This window comes from Xenopus laevis, chromosome 1S, assembly GCF_017654675.1.
Source record: "Xenopus laevis strain J_2021 chromosome 1S, Xenopus_laevis_v10.1, whole genome shotgun sequence".
Classification (NCBI taxonomy): Eukaryota; Metazoa; Chordata; class Amphibia; order Anura; family Pipidae; genus Xenopus; species Xenopus laevis.
Window position 1 is genome coordinate 159430047 of NC_054372.1, and position 16352 is coordinate 159446398.

A 16352-nucleotide genomic window follows, 5' to 3' on the forward strand; every position below is an offset into this window, starting at 1 on the left:
AATTATTAATTTATTGTGGGGGTAGGTTTATTGATGGCATTCTGTCATCACACAATTCTCCCTATTTATTAGAATATCTTTTAAACTTTAACACAAGCTATAACCGTGTATTCTCTCATGTTAGAGGTTATATAACTATTGCATCTATTTACATTGCCTCAGCTAAGACTCCTTATCTGTTACTCTTTGTTAAAGCAGCCAGAGGTTATTCACATATACAGTACAGAGACTTGTGCTTTGGCTTGTGGCCCACTGGCTTTGATCGTATACCTAATAAGGGAAGACCAGGCTTCTTGTCGTTTTCTCCAAAAAAAAGAGTAGAAATAGGTTCCTCCAAGCAAACATAAAAAGTATAGATGGTTATATAATTACATGTACAGTTTATGGATTTATATGAAATATACCATAGAAGTTTATTTGCACATATTGGATTTGTTTATTTCTGTATGTTGATGTGCATATGCCATCTCTTTTATGTTACATAAAATAGACACAGCTGCCTAAGGATGCTGAAAGCTTCTAATAGAGGACTATCCTTGCAACAGAGGTATAATATGCCAATTTTTATTTAAAGGAACCATTTGAAGGAACAGGCAAATTCTCCATAATAAAAGGAGTCATATTTATTTTACTGATACCTTCCAAATTGTTAAAACACCTCCCTGACAGTTTATGTGGATTGATTACTCGTATGTGTGGCATTTAATAGGCAATCTCAACCAACAGCTTTCAAATACTTTTAACAGGTGGTATTGATTTTGTCGATTGTCAAGGGATTATAAAGTGGATATACATAGAACAGTTCTGCAGGTTCTGCATTTTTTTTTTGTTGTTGCTGGTGTTTTTGCTGATGCTGAAATGTTTTATCTATTAGGTAAAGATAACTCGGGATTCTTAAGCATTCTGAATTAATATTTCATTGTATAATTATATATTTTTTTATTGTATAATATATATTTTCAGATCAGTATAGATGGGATATAGGGTAGAAGCTTGTTACTGTTCATCATCTTTGTGCAAGAGAGAGACTGGTTAGAACCATGTTTGTATGCTAGATCAGTGGACTTACATGCACTATTTTGGTTGTTGGCAGTGAAAGTAAGTAAGGTTGCTGGGGAGAATGGGCAGAAATCCGACTTCCAGTCCTTTGTAGTCACTGTGGATTGAAAATGGCCTGTATCATATACAATTCTCCTGGTATTGTCTGGATACCCCAGGCCCCGTATGGTATTTCTCATCTCAGGCTTGGAAGCCCCATTATATATATCTGTTGGGTGCATAACTAAATGCTTTTGCACTGGTGGCAGAGCAGCAAAGATTCATTCTTGCATTATCTCTCCAATATCTAATTTTAGTTGTGTTAAAGGAACAGTTACACCAAAAACTGAAAGTGTTTTAAAGTAATGAAAATATCATGTAGGGTTGCCCTGCATTGATAAAAATGATGTGTTTGTTCAAATGAACAAGCTGCTGTGTAGCAATGGAGGAAATTGAAAAAAGGCTTCATGGCACAGGATAAATAGTGAATGACAGATAACACCATTATGTTCTACAGAGCGTATCTGCTGTGTAACCTGAGCCCTTTCTCCTTTGAATCGCTGCCCCCATTGCTACAAAGCAGATTATTTATATAAACAATAGTAGTGTTTCTGAAACAAACACAGCAGTTTTTACCAGTGCAGGGCAACACTGCATTATATTTTCATTACTTTAAAACACTTTCATTTTTTTGATGCTACAGTTCCTTTAAGTTTGGGAAAATCTGAATGTATTTACCAAACTTTAATATAGAAGCAGCTTGCATGTTTAGCAACCTTTCTCCTTTCCCTCATTGTGTTCTTTTTTTATGGTAATGGAGTGCAGAAATAGCTTTATGCTATTTCATCCAGCAGCTTGCTCTTCCAGATGCTTTTTCACAAACAACCATTTAAATACACATTGCTCTTTGGAATACTTAATTGTTGCTTACCTATTTGTTTTGCACAAAAGGTATATGGCTTAGAATATAAAAATTCTTGCCTTCCCCGCCTAAATAAAAAGATAATTCCCATGCCCATGTTGCTTGGTTAAAGTGAAGCCATTATGATTGCCTGTAATGTGCCATTTTTCCATAGCCCATTGTTCAAGCAGGCAGCAGAAGATGGTGTTGTTTGGATGCCTTTGTGTTCCAGTTGTCTGGATGAAAACTCACCGTACGACTGAGAAATAAGCAGAGACAGATTTTAAATCTTTGTATTGGTTGTGGGTATATTTTTTTTTCCTTTCCTGCTTTATGAGAAATGATCTCAGAACCAAATGGAAAAAGGAGATTAATTCCCAGAAAAAATCATCTGTTTATGGGTTGCAGAGGATTTCATGCATATGTAGAGCTGTACGATTCACTCTTACCTTGAGAGCTGAAATGCACCCGCCATAACGTGATCTCTGTTGTCATGCTTGACATAAATATGTTGGCTGAAGCTCAAATAAAGGATGAATACAGCAGCCACATTGATGAATTCATAATTTCCCCTCTATATTCAGGACCAGTTTTAGGGGAGGGCAGGAAAGGGGCCTAGAAATTATATTAATTATATTCATAAAACACAAAGGGCATATTATATACAGGTATGGTATCTGTTATCCAGAAAGCTTCGAATTACGGGAATAGACTTCATTTTAATCAAATAATTCAACATTTTTAAAAATGATTTCCTTTTTCTCTGTAATAATAAAACTGTAACTTGCACTTGATCCTAAGATCTAAGATGCAATAAATCCTTAATTGAAGCAAAACAAATCTATTGGATTTGATTCATATATAAATCATTTCAAATGAAGACCCAAAATAACCAACAAACTTATTATCCAGAAAACCCCAGGACCCAAGCATTCTGGATATCAGGTCCCATGCCTTTGCTAGTGTCCTTATACCTTTGGGATAGCCAACCTGCAGCCCTCCATCTATTGTTGATCTGTACCTTATCCTTTATATCGCTCCAACATATTACAAGTGCACTTTACAAGTACATTATAGACAAATAGCAGGGGACCTTTTTACCCATAAAGTGGATCACCGTACCAGAGGCCACCCCTTTAGACTAGAAGAAAAGAACTTTCATTTGAAGCAACGTAGGGGGTTCTTCACAGTCAGGACAGTGAGGTTGTGGAATGCACTGCCGGGTGAGGTTGCGATGGCTGATTCAGTTAATGCCTTTAAGAATGGCTTGGATGATTTTTTGGACAGACATAATATCAAAGGCTATTGTGATACTAAGCTTTATAGTTAGTATAGGTATGGGTATATCAAAGACTATTGTGATACTAAGCTCTATAGTTAGTATAGGTATGGGTATATAGAATTTAATTAAAGGTAGGGAGGGGTGTGTGTATGGATGCTGGGTTTTCATTTGGAGGGGTTGAACTTGATGGACTTAAGGTGGCCATACATGGAGAGATCCGCTCGTTTGGCAATGTCGCCAAATGAGCGGATCTCCCTCCGATATGCCCACCTTGAGGTGGGCAATATCGGGCTGATCCGATCGTGGGCCCTAGGGCCCAACGATCGGATCCTAATGATGCCTAACGGGCGGTCGGATCGCGGGACCGCATCAACGAACAGATGCGGCCGCGATCCGACGAGATTTTTAGTCCCTTCCGATCGAGATCTGGCCGACTTTCGGCCAGATCTCGATCGGGGAAGCCCGTCGGGGGGGCCCCATACACCGGTCAATAAGCTGCCGACTCGGTCTGTCGGGAGCTTTTATCGGCCCGTGTATGGCCACCTTTAGTCTTTTTTCAACCCAATTTAACTATGTAAAAGAAAATATAAATATGTATGTATAATTTTATTTGTAAATCACACAAAAATATACACAGAATTCATATCAGGACAAAGAGCTTAGGTGCTATGTGATAACAGTGAGACACAGTTAGAAGGAGGTCCCTGCCCCGTAGAGCTTACAGTCTGTATACATAGATCTGTACAATCGGATTGAGCCAAAGCTGACCCACATGATCATCTACGATTGGTTACTTTGTCCCTGCCTAGTAAAGGTTTCCTGAGCCTTGCCAGCTTCACAACACGAGTTTTCACAGTCAGTTGAATTTAGTTTATTATTTAAATTAATTGATAGAGTCCATTTAACTGGCTGCCTGGTGCAATCTATTTATGCTGATGTGCCCGGCAGCTTTTGCTATAAATGCATGAATGTATTGCCAAGTTCGCTGAAGAGTGTGTGTTCACCCAGACACGCATTGCATATTAGAAGATTTTGTGTTTAATTAAAGCCTCTGACTTGAGTGGAAAGCGCTGGAAGGGGGAGCTGTATTGCAGGCTCATCAAGTAGCTGTCACTCAGGCAGAAATAATGGCTTTCACCCCCAGCGCTGGGCTGCCCCTTGGTCATTTTGTGGCTTCTGTATCGTTCAGAGAGAATCCCTCAGTGACAAAAGAATAGGAGGGTAGAGAGGGGGGATAATTCCAAGGCCTTTCATATGGGTGCATGCTGCTTCTCTAATGGACTGTAGATGGGTTGGCAACCTTAAATATGAAACCAAGTGTGTGAGCCCATATCAAATGCAGTCAGTGCATCCTTCTGATGTGTATACTGCCAGTTGTTTCAAACCTATTAAAATACAATATTCCCCCTAGTCTGCACCTGCATAATCAGAATAGCGACTGGTGTACGTGTCTGATAAAAAAAAAAAGGGTGTGCCTTATTGGTGGGCTTTTTGTTTGCTTTCTCAAGCCCACCGATGGTCTGGCAATTCTTTTGTTCTCTGAGCAGCGGAGCTTTGTTTTGTAAAGAGAGGATTCAATACCCGAGTCAATTTCTAATAAATAAATGTAGTGCAAATATTCCAGCAGGGATTATTTAAGAATATTTTTCTTCAGAATCGATACCTTTACCTTTACCCTGGATTATATAGGAATACATTTCTGTTATGTTTTTTTTTTTTTTTTAAAGATTAACACATTCTCCACTGGTTCAAATGTACGGTCTGGCTGAAATTAACAGGTTTTCTGTGTTTGCATTTACTTCTACTCCATGAAATATGACTTCATTCTTATCAGAAAGTGTGATTTACACACAGTATTATTCCTGGTATTTTATTCAGCGTTACAGGGGCCCGGTGTTCTTTGCAGGAACTGAGGGGGCGGAAGAAAAGTAGGACATGTTTCAAGAAATACGTTTTTTTTTTCCTCTGCTTTTCTCTGCTTGTTTTGGCAGCCTCATATTGCATGTTACCATTAAACTGTCTGGGCTGAAACAGGGCCAAAACCAAATGCTCTTTTTAATAACAGGGAAATAAATTCTTCTATGAGAATAAGATTTTTGCAGCTCTGAGCTGAGCTTACATTACATTACAGAGATGCATGATACTAGAGATCTCCAAGCACAGCTTTGTGGAAAGATGCCAATAACCATTATGCATGGCTAGGGTTCCTGCCCAGTCAGTCATTTTTTCCAGGAAACCCTATGAGCACCATATGTTTGAAAATATATATATTGCCTTCTAGGGATCTGCTTGTTTATAAATATCCCTTGTAGGACAATTTGCTGTCACAATGCCACCCCAACACTTTTCTTTGTTTTACTGCCTTTCCAGAGACATCATTTTACATCATGTCATAATGGTGATAATGATCCATTTTTGAGCCATTGTGTAGAGTTTATTTCATATTACCATTTACAAGAGGAATTAGGATAAAAAGAATCCAGATATGGATCATTATCACCCTAATGACATGGTGTTAGCTGATGTCTCTGACTGCCAGTTCATTTAAATGCCACACCCTTTATAATGCCGATTTCAGCCTAGGCACTTTTTCATAGGTAGGCCAATGGGAACAGAGTGTTTTTCTTTCTGAGCCTTTAGATTATATTTCATTTCAGCATGAAAGAAAATGCAGGGCTGATCACAAGGCCTTATGTGGAGTGGGAAAAATTAAGGCTGTTTTAGAATGTAAAATACAATGAATCCTGTTTATAATTAGGGTGTGTTTTCTCTTTAATACAATAAATAAAGTCCCATTTATCAAAGATTTGCTTCTTGTGTGTTTTGTTGATCTGTATTTATTATCCCTTTTACCCCTGTATGAATGCAAAACCTTGTTTGGTTTTTGCATAATTTTGGGAGCCACTGTACCAAACACAGTAGAGATCAGTCTTATGCAAGTTATAAATGAATCTGCATACATGCATTTTTTTTCTTGTGTTAATGTTTGTTTATGGCTCCTGCCTCAATTAGTTTATTCATGGGGCATTGCTCCATGGAACGTGATAGCATTCAAAATGTAAGGGCTCCGATTGTTCCTCTGCTGCTACAACTTGCATGGAAAACAGCCTTGATTTAGAAAAAAAAAAAAAATCTAGGGCAAGTTCAATTAGCAGTGCTCAGTGCTATTGAATATATTGTTTTCCTCTTTGAATTGAGGGACTATATTTTGCACATTCTCTGGCAAAATTGTTTACTGATACAGGATGCATTCTTGTTCCTTCTTTCTTCCCCTTTGTCAGTAGGCTTGCCTCTACTATCATATTTTCTCATCTCCAATATTCTGAGCTTTCTTGAAATAGGATACGGGATTATGTATGACTGCCATACTAATGAGCCTAGCAGACAAAGTGTGCAATGTCTCCAGGATCCGTCCTTCAGGCAACATTTTGCTAATGGTTTAGAAGCTTTAAGGCATGAAGCAGAAGAGATTATAACTGTGTCGCATGTTATTAGTATAGGAAGGGGTAGGTTATATTATAAGGGTTTGTTGATATGTAGGAAGTTTCCATACCTCGTTTGCCCGGTTTGATATTTTTGTGCGGTTTTCTGAATATGAATGAGATTAATGTAAATGTTTACTTTTTGTTGAATACAGTTTATTGGTCTGACTATTTGGAGTTGGTTTCTAAAACTGGAGCAAACTTACCCCATATTTATCTATTAATTGTGCTGTAACGTATAGGCATGTTTGCTCTGCAAATGGAACACTTGTGCTCCTGAACACTAAGGGGGATATTTATTAAAGTCCAAATGCCAAAAACTCGAAAAATGTTAGGTTTTTTTTTCTATAAAATCTTTAAAAACTCGGATTTTTCTGGATTTATTATACCCCGCGGATGGAAAAAGTCAGAATCCAGCATCTAAGTGAATGGGAGAAGTCCCAAAGATATCCTGATCTGCCCTGGGTTTCGTGCAATTTTCTGAAGATCTAAGTTTTTGGGAGGAAGATCCAAAAAATTCGTACACTTTGAGTTTTCGTACGATTTTCACAATCTTTTCGAGTTTTTTCCACCCTGGAGTTTTTCAAGAAAATGTATTGATAAATAAGGGAAATAACCTGTGCGAATTCGCTCAGAGTAGATTTCACAAAAGAATGAGATTTTGATAAATAACCCCCATCATTTTTCTCCATCTAAATGTGGTATAAAATATACTTGCTGCTGCCCATTGCATACCAGTGAAGTTAATTTTTATTGATGAAAGTATCTCTTTAGCCTTGGTATTCCAAAAGTGTTTTTAAGAAGTAAGGAGCGTAACATGGTAATACCTGCAGTTTGATTAACACTGCAGACACATGCCATCCTAGACTAGTGATACAGAATGGCCAGCTGCAAATACAGTACATATGGACAACTGGAGATTGCATGTGTTTGACTGTATTGCATTCAATTTGCCAGTCAACCAACTGTTGGATGCAGGGGTGCAGGAACCCAGGGCTCTAGTTTGAGACAAACACATACCCCTAGCAAAACGGGTTATGGGTAAAATTTTGCTGGAGGGAAACTTTATAGGCTGCAGAGATTAAGGGCAAATTTGTGACATAGTTCATCCTTTGTAAAGCAGCCTGCATGGTCTCATATTTTCATAAATTGTATTTTTGCCTTTAAAAGCAGTTCTAATTTCTAAAGTTTTGATAGAATTGATAGTTTTGTTGGTAACCTTTTTGCAGAGTAAACACTACTGACATTGAGGAATAAGTGATCAGCCCACACTGTAAAATGTGTTGCTTGATAGCAAATGCCTTTTAAAGTGAAATCAGCCTTGTTTGGGCAAATTAACCAATATATCAGATCCGTTGCAAACACTACTGATATTTCATGTTTTCTGGAAAAACAAAAAAAAAATTCTCATGTTTTATGTTTCACCGTAATGCCAGGAACCAGACTGCTTAAAAATAATTGTGCCAAATTTACAGGCTATTGTTTAAAGACGTGACATTCAGAGGCAGGGCGGTTTTCCAAGGTAGCAGACTGGGACAGTTGGAGGGACTGTTGCTTCAATAGCAACAGTCCCTTTTTCCTGTTACTGAGAAGAAACCCTATACATGTGAAGGGATCATTTGGGATTAAGGAACCACAGTACTCACAGGGGATTAATGGTGCATGTCATTTATAGGGTATGAGAGAACCTGCAATGGCAATTTACACTGCCATTCAGCCAGCCAAATTATGTTACTTACACCATACCCTCTAGACTCCAAAGTCCTATCTTCTTCTTCCATCTTGTTCTGGAATTATTAACTGAAGTCCTGTGTAAGATTGTAGTCTGCCTGCCAGTGAGATAATGGCTGCTTAGCCAAGGTTATAATTACAAGACGAGAATACTTCGTGTTTCACAGCAAATGGAATAGAATTATACTTTCAGCACCTAAAATTTCTATTAAAATTTGTTAGCAAAAATAAAAGATAACGGTATAGTGGCACTTTAATTAATGGGACATTAAGGTGGCCTGGCTTTGATTCCTATTTGCATATGCAGGATTCCTAAAGGAACAGTTCAGTGTAAACATAAAAACAAAATAAAACATATTTCTAATATAGTTAGTTAGCCAAAAATGTAATGTATAAAGGCTGGAGTGACTGGATGTCTAACATAATTGCCCGAAAACTATTTCCTGTTTTCAGCTCTCTAACTCTGAGTTAGTTAGCGACTTTAAGGGGGACCACATGGGACATAACTGTTCAGTGAGTTTGCAATTGATCCTCAGCATCCAGCTCAGATTCAAAAGCAATAGTTATGCCCCCCTCAGGTCACTGATTGGTTACTGCCTGGTAACCAATCAGTATAAAGCAAGAGAGCTGCAAAGCAGGAAGTAGTGTTTTGGCTATTATGTTACACATCCACTCCAAACTTTATACATTACATATTGGAAACATTTTTTTATTTTGCACAGCCTATCTATGTACCTAGTTTCTTATTTTTACACTGAACAATGTAATACAATTTACAAAGAGAACAAGTTTGCTAATAAAAATGTATGTAATATTCTTCATAAGGCTTGTATTGCTTTGTGAATCTTCATTGCACATTGTGAAGCTTTAAGACCTGCTTGAAGGTGGTGTAAACGTTTGGAGCAAACATAACTTTTTCATGAAAAAGTTTTATTACAGGCACAGCACGCTTGTCACGTAAGGGGCAAAGTGTTCACAAAGCTAACATTTTTCACTTTTGAACTTTTATTCTCATTGCTATTGAAGTGCAAAGGATTTTTGCAGTAGTGACCAATATGATATTCCCCTATTAGTCCCTCTGCATTAAACCTTCAATCTAATCTAGATTGCTAGATCCAGCAATGCATATACATAATAGTGCAATTAAAATATTAGAATATTAAAAGAATATTAAAAGAAAATATTAAACACGAGGCCTCCGTTATCCAGACAAAAGGGGTATGTCCCTGTATCTGAATGACTTAGGAGCCATGGTCTTTGATTCCAGTTTTTTTAAAAATAATTCTGTAGGAAAGCAGGAGACATAATACCACTATGTTGCCTACAACAAGCAGAACACCATTGTTAATTCAAGTTGCTTTTCAAACCTAATTAAACCTCTCAGACATCTGTTTGCTGGAAATGTTTGGCTAGCATTTTGCTCTGGTATTAAATGAATGAATTTCTGTGTTCTCATTAGCCTTGCGATTGATCCGAAGTCTGGGACTTGTTTGTTTTGCACCAGATACCAATTTTGTATTGTGAGACAAACACGCTGATACTGTTTGAAAATGCAATCAGCATTGCTTGGTGAGCGGCACCTGTGAGTAAGAAGGAGCCGGTTGATAAGGCCGGAGCCATGTCCTTTGGACAAATAAAGTCTGACTGCAGAATGAAACAACTGTATCAGAATACTCAATTATATTACCAGTCATAACAGAGGCCTGCTTTCTGTTTGTTTAGCATTTTCTTATTCAGACTTGTATATGTGTTTCTCAAATATGAAACTTGATGACTGAAAAGGATAAGGTTGTTGGTGCTTGGAATTAAGGTTATGCAGGAGGCAGAGGTGACCTTTTTCCATCTGATCTATTAATCATCCATGGCAGGGTCAAGGTGAGCAATCAGCTTTGTGAGATGTGGGCTCCCAAAGTCATTCCACAATCATTTATCACTGACTGTGCCTGAAGTGCCATCTTCCTATAATTGTAAATGACTGTAATCCTGAAGGAATACCAAACGGAACTTTTCCCCAGGAATATTATATACAATTTTTTTTGGGGGGGGGGGGGGGGTCTGTTCCCACCACTGTAAACATATCCCTGATTTGGAATTGGAGTGTAATATAGTTCAGCTATACCAACTGTGACAAATCCTTATTTCATTTAAAGCTTAATTGTTACTAATGCTTTAATTATTGTTATCCAGAATGGGGTTTTCCAGATAAGGGGTGTTTCTGTAGTTTGGATCACCTTATAACCTAGCCAGAATTGTGTACAACATACTGTTTTATTATTACAGAGAAAAAGCTAATACTTTCTGACCATTTACATTTTTTGATTGAAATGAAAATAATTGGGAGCTTTTTGGATAATGGGTTTCCGGGTAATGGATCCCATAACTGCATTACCTCCCAACATTTATAATGGTAGAAGATATGGGTATAGGCCACTACTCTATCCTAAAACCCAATAGCTAGGAGCAACTTTGACTATGGTTTGTGGGCAGGAATGCCCCTTTTCATTTAAGCTATTAGCAAGTATAAAAATATATATATTGCTATGGCATAGTAGTAGTGAGAATGTTGGCAATGGCAAGTAGAACAGTGGCTGAAAGGATACAGAATGTGCTGTCTTGCTGTACATTAAAATTAAGGGCAGAGACACACGGGAAGATTCGGGGAGATTTAGTCGCCCGGTGACTAATTGCCTCTTCTTCTGGCGACTAATCTCCCCAAAAAGCCTATCCTTAGAATATAAATTGCTGGCGGGATGACACTGAGAGCGCTTCGTTTTCTGATGAAGAAACTTCGAGGGACTTCGGAAAACAAATCGCTCCAAGTGCCATCTCGTCGGCGATTTACATTCGAGCCGGCAGGAAGGCTTTTCTTGGGGGTTTGGCCTAAAGAATAGGCGACTTGTTGCCGGGCGACTAAATCTCCCAGAATCTTAGTGTGTGCCCTTAGGGGAAGTTGAGTTTTTATACTGTAGGAATGATGTTTGAACAAACACTGCCTATTAGAATCTGTTTGTGAAACATTTTTTTTCTTGGCAGTTGCTGTGGCCCTGTCTAAAATAGAACACTATTAATTCACATAATGTATGAAAGGGCTGAACTGAATCTATACGTTGCAGAATGATTTCTCTTGGACTTATTTATTTAATTACCCTGCTAAACAATTAAGGGGCAAGGGCAATGACTTAAAACCTCATGCTGCAGTTCTAATCAATAGCACAATTGACATATTGACATGTGATAGCAGTAACAATCTAGTGGCTAAATTTAAAGAGGGACCTAAGCCTCAACTCCTACTGGCTTTGTGATCATCTTGTGTAAAGCAACGTGGTTGGGATTTGTCTCTTTTCAATCCTAGTTAATTTCTGCAGGAGTCTTGTTCTGCATGTTGTGAGTTGCAACCAGCAGTACTATGTCATATCAGAGCTTCCTAAACATTGTTACACAGGAAGACTATTGGCTTCTATATGTAGTTGTCTAATCTCTTTCTACCCAGCTACAATTATTAGTCATCTCCCTGTGAGACATAAGCTTACACATTTAACTTTTAACATCAATCACAATTTCAGAAATAGACACAAATCTAATTGGAACGCAGCAAGATGGCTGCTTTGGTGATTGTGGCACTACATGACCAATTCAACAAAATGGCACCTCTACTATCCGACTGAATGTATAAGTATGACTTGACTTCTCTCTGTGTGTAAAATGTTGAGGGTAGCGTTGTCTTTTAATAGCTTCAGTTGCCCTTTAGCTGGAGTTTGGGGGTCAATAGATCTCTGTTGTAAATATACATGTATGGGAATTGTTATCCAGAATGCTGGGGTCCTGGTGTTTTCTGGATAACTTATATTTCTGTAATTTGGATCTTCATACCTTAAGGTTGGGCTACACAGACGTTTTCGATGCGATCCGACAGGCTGCGACAAAACGCCAGCGTCAAATCGCATGCAAAAGAAATAAGGTAAGTGAATGCATTATCAGATGAAGTCGCAGCGTTGATCCGACACGACTGTCGGATGCAGACGCTGCGCGCTACGACTTCATCCGACATTTCTATCTTTTTCCTTATTTCTGTCGATTTGACGAGATGTTTTGTCGCAGCACGTCTGATCGCTCCGAAAACATCCGTGTAGTCCTACCCTAAGTCTACTAGAAAATCACTTTTTTTGCTTCCAATAAGGATTAATTATATCTTAGTTTGGAGTACAAGCTACTGTTTTATTGTTACAGAGATTGCATAATTAGGAACTTTCTGGATAATGGGTTTCCGGATAACAGATCTCATACCTGTTCAGACATAATTTAATGTCTTTAAATGTTAAAGCACAACATACTCTTATAGCAGGGCAAGATAATACAAATACCTTTTTCATCCAAAGTTATTTTGGTGAACAAAATGGACAATAAAATTGCTCAAAGGCAAAACTATAGATAGAAACCCTATGTTTATTATAACACTAAATTCATAAAGCATGCATTTAGTTCAGTGAGCTTTTATCATGCAGATGACAAAACACAAATCCTTTGAACTTTGTTATTTTTTCCGATCTCGTGTGAGATATTGTCAAGTACGCTGGAGCTAGTAATTAACATCTGAACCTCTGACAATTATGCATGCTCCATTCTGACAAGTGAAATTTGTGGGGGTGGAATCTGAAAATAAGTAGGAAGCAATTAACCTATTACTTTGGCCCCAATGTTTCAGTAGCTACAGTAACATATGCTATTTATGTGATATTGAGATGCAGGTTTTTACTCCTAACAAAAAGCACAGTGCAATGTGTGCAGTGGTGGTATCTTTACTAGGTGGCTGATCCTAATATCAACAGAAGACTTGAATATTGGTCGGCTTGTCGATCAGGCTGGCCGGAAAATTTTGATTGGGCGCCTTTGAAGGCACCAAAACATCGGCCATTGTTAGTGCTGAATCATCAGATACAGGTACAATTCTATTGTTTCTACCTGTATATCTGAAGATTCAGCTCTACACGCGAATATTGAAGCAAACGATCTTTCTTGGAACGTCTATGGCCACCTTTAGGCCTAAAATTCCCCATAGACGCGACGATTCTTCTTGCCGAACGACCGATTTTATGGAAGTCCGGCCAATCCTTCGAAATTATAGTGCGGTTAGTGGGATTCGAACGTTCGTACATCTTATGATTTTTCGGCCGACATCTGTCAGGAAATTGATCGGCCAGGTCAATAAATCTTTGTCGGTCCCAGTGCAATCTATCTATGTTTGCAGGGCCAAGCAGGCAGCTCCCCTTTGTTTTCCTGGCAAATTGGTCTTTTTAGTTGATAGTCAATTCATACGATCGTATGATCGTTCCGAGAAAATCGTGGTCTCACGATGAGGATCGGATCTTTTAAAAATCTATGGCCAGCTTTAGATGTCGATTCACATTGGACTGACCTTTTATCGGTTTGTACTGTTTGAAGGTCTACAGAACTTGTGTGGCAAATCAAGGACAGCTTTCCAGACAAGACTATATGTTATCTAGCCTCAACTTGTTCTTCTCGTAGATTTTTGTTAGAGCAAGAGTATATCTTTAGGCTAGGGTCAGACTTGTGAAATGTGAATAAATAAAATATTGTGATCGGTTGTGCTCTCCTTTGCAGAAGGAGATAATGTGATTAAAGGGGTTAAACAATTGTTTTGGCATATACAATATATCAGGGATCCCCCAACCTTTTGAACCCATGAGCAACATTCAGAAGTAAAAGGAGTTGGAGAGCAACGCAAGCATGAAAAATATTCTTGGGGTGCCAAATAAGGGCTGTGATTGATCATTTGTTAGCCCCTATGAGGATTGTCAACCTACATTGAGGCTCTGTTTGGCAGTACACCTGGTTTTTATACAACTAAAACTTGTCTCCAAGCCATGAATTCAAAAATAAGCTCCTGCTTTGAGGCCACTGGGAACAACATCCAAGGGGTTGGAGAGCAACATGTTGCTCATGAGCTACTGGTTGGGGATCACTGCATATAGTTAGAAAAAAGTAGTTCCTTCTCTAAAACTGCATCTACTAATGGAAACGGAATGATTTCTTATTTTCCTTTATAGAGATACAATGCCGGTTTTATTTTACTAATAACCTGGCAGGATTTATAAAAAAAAATTGACCAATTATGCCATTGCCTATAACCGATAATGATTGAGCTTTATAGGGGCATAAAAGCCTTGTCCACAAAGCTGCATTTATTGACCTTCTTAAGGCCTTTGTCACAGATGATCATAAAATTCAGCTGAAAGCAATTAGCTCTTCGTAAAAGTGCTATGGCTGCCCAGGGCACTTTATTTTTTTGTATTTAGCTAATTTGGAGTAGGGCAATCCATTACTGAGCGAGCACTAAATAATAGGCTACTGGGTTTATTTATTTATTTCCAGCCTTGAATTAGTCATGACCAAGAGACTGTGGTTGTTGGATTGCTTATTATTCTTTAAAAACCTCTTCACACCACAGAGGTAGTTAAGCAAACTATGGTTAGAAACCACTATGAAACCCATAGTCTAATGAGGTTCATCAGAGAGAAATGTAATCCTATGTTCATCCCTGCCTTCTGTTAGCACTAAATTCCAGACAAGTTTTGAACATTTTGGGGCATGTTCTAATCTATCTAAATCTGCCTGATTTATGTTTGTCATTTTGCTTCTGTAATAATGTAAAACCCTGCAAAGATGGTTTTCATAATATAGAGAAGTGTATCAAAATCCTACAGTATGTTGTCACTTCATGCTTGCCTTATTGTAGTTCGACAATTGCTATCCAGTTGATCTTGTGTTTTCATTTTATTGGCATGTCGACATAAGATATTGTCCGTTAAAGGCACAGCTTCTATATTATGATTGTGATGAACAATAGAGCACTTCTTGCCATTGTAGCTTGTAATATAAAAAAAATCAGACTGGTCAAGCATTCGTTTGCTTCTTGTATTGAGCATCCGGTATTTTACTGCTGACTAAGAACATCTTGTTGTTGACAGTACCGAACCCACAGGGAATTCAAACAGTGTGAGCATTTCAAGAGCAGACAAAAATTGGGTATTTGCCTGGATGCTCTGTGGCTAGTTTGACCTTTTTAAAACAAATCCTTGTAATTCTGAAGCTTTTTCATAGGAAACATTTTACCCCTTTTGTAGCTGCTTGGTTTAATAGTGGTTTGCTGCACTGTTGAGTCCTTTCTTGCCATTTCTTGGCCGGTTACTTTGCAACATGCATCTGTTTGTGTGACCCTTTTAGTGCTGGATCGTGGGTATTATAGAAACACTCTTTACTTTTTTCATTCTGGGTAAGAGCACACAATAATAAAGGAATTGGAGCTAATGTCCTTTTTAAATAAAAAAACGTGCCCAGGAAATTAATATTCAGATAATGTAAAACCTCGGGGAAGGCGTTCGGGGAGATTGGTCGCCGCAAAGTCGAGGCGATTAGTCGCCAGGCGACTAAATCTCCCCGAATTACCCAGTGTGTTCTTACCCTAATGTAGACAAAGTACACAGTTCCGGATCAACTTGATATAATATACTGTTATAAAAATGATGTATGTTCTTTAGAATGCTAATACTTTTGAAGTGAATGCCTGGCTCTTGAACACTTGTTTATTTTTCAAGCCTGTTGAAAAGCAGAACATTTCTTTGTTCTCAGGAAGAGTTGTCAAGGTTTGTTTGCATGAACAAGAGTCATTGCTGTGTTCACAAATGGGGAGGGCTCACAAAAGACATACAAATTGCCATTAGAGCAACATCTTATTTACCAATGCATAACTAACAACTCCTGAATAGACAGTTAGAAAGAGTCTCATGGGGCTAATTGCTATTCATGAAAATACTATGGTAAGATATTAAAAGGGTGTTTCTACCCCAGCTAATACCAACATTTTGAGTGAACTGACAATACCTAATAAATAGGTTACTTT

At 38.2% G+C, this 16352-nt stretch overlaps 1 protein-coding gene across 8 annotated transcripts in view; it reads left to right on the plus strand.

The window, feature by feature from the left end:
- sema6a.S (semaphorin 6A S homeolog) overlaps positions 1 to 16352 on the plus strand; it is a 132916-nt gene that overhangs the window by 19000 nt on the left and 97564 nt on the right. The window contains exon 1 of one of the 8 annotated variants that reach the window (XM_041580430.1): positions 12369 to 12392. The exons of 6 other annotated variants lie outside the window; for them this stretch is intronic. The gene's annotated coding sequence lies outside the window, so the exon portion shown is untranslated. Of the gene's footprint in view, positions 1 to 12368; positions 12393 to 16352 lie in introns of those variants that run through there. One more of the 8 variants, XM_041580429.1, reaches the window with a different exon arrangement.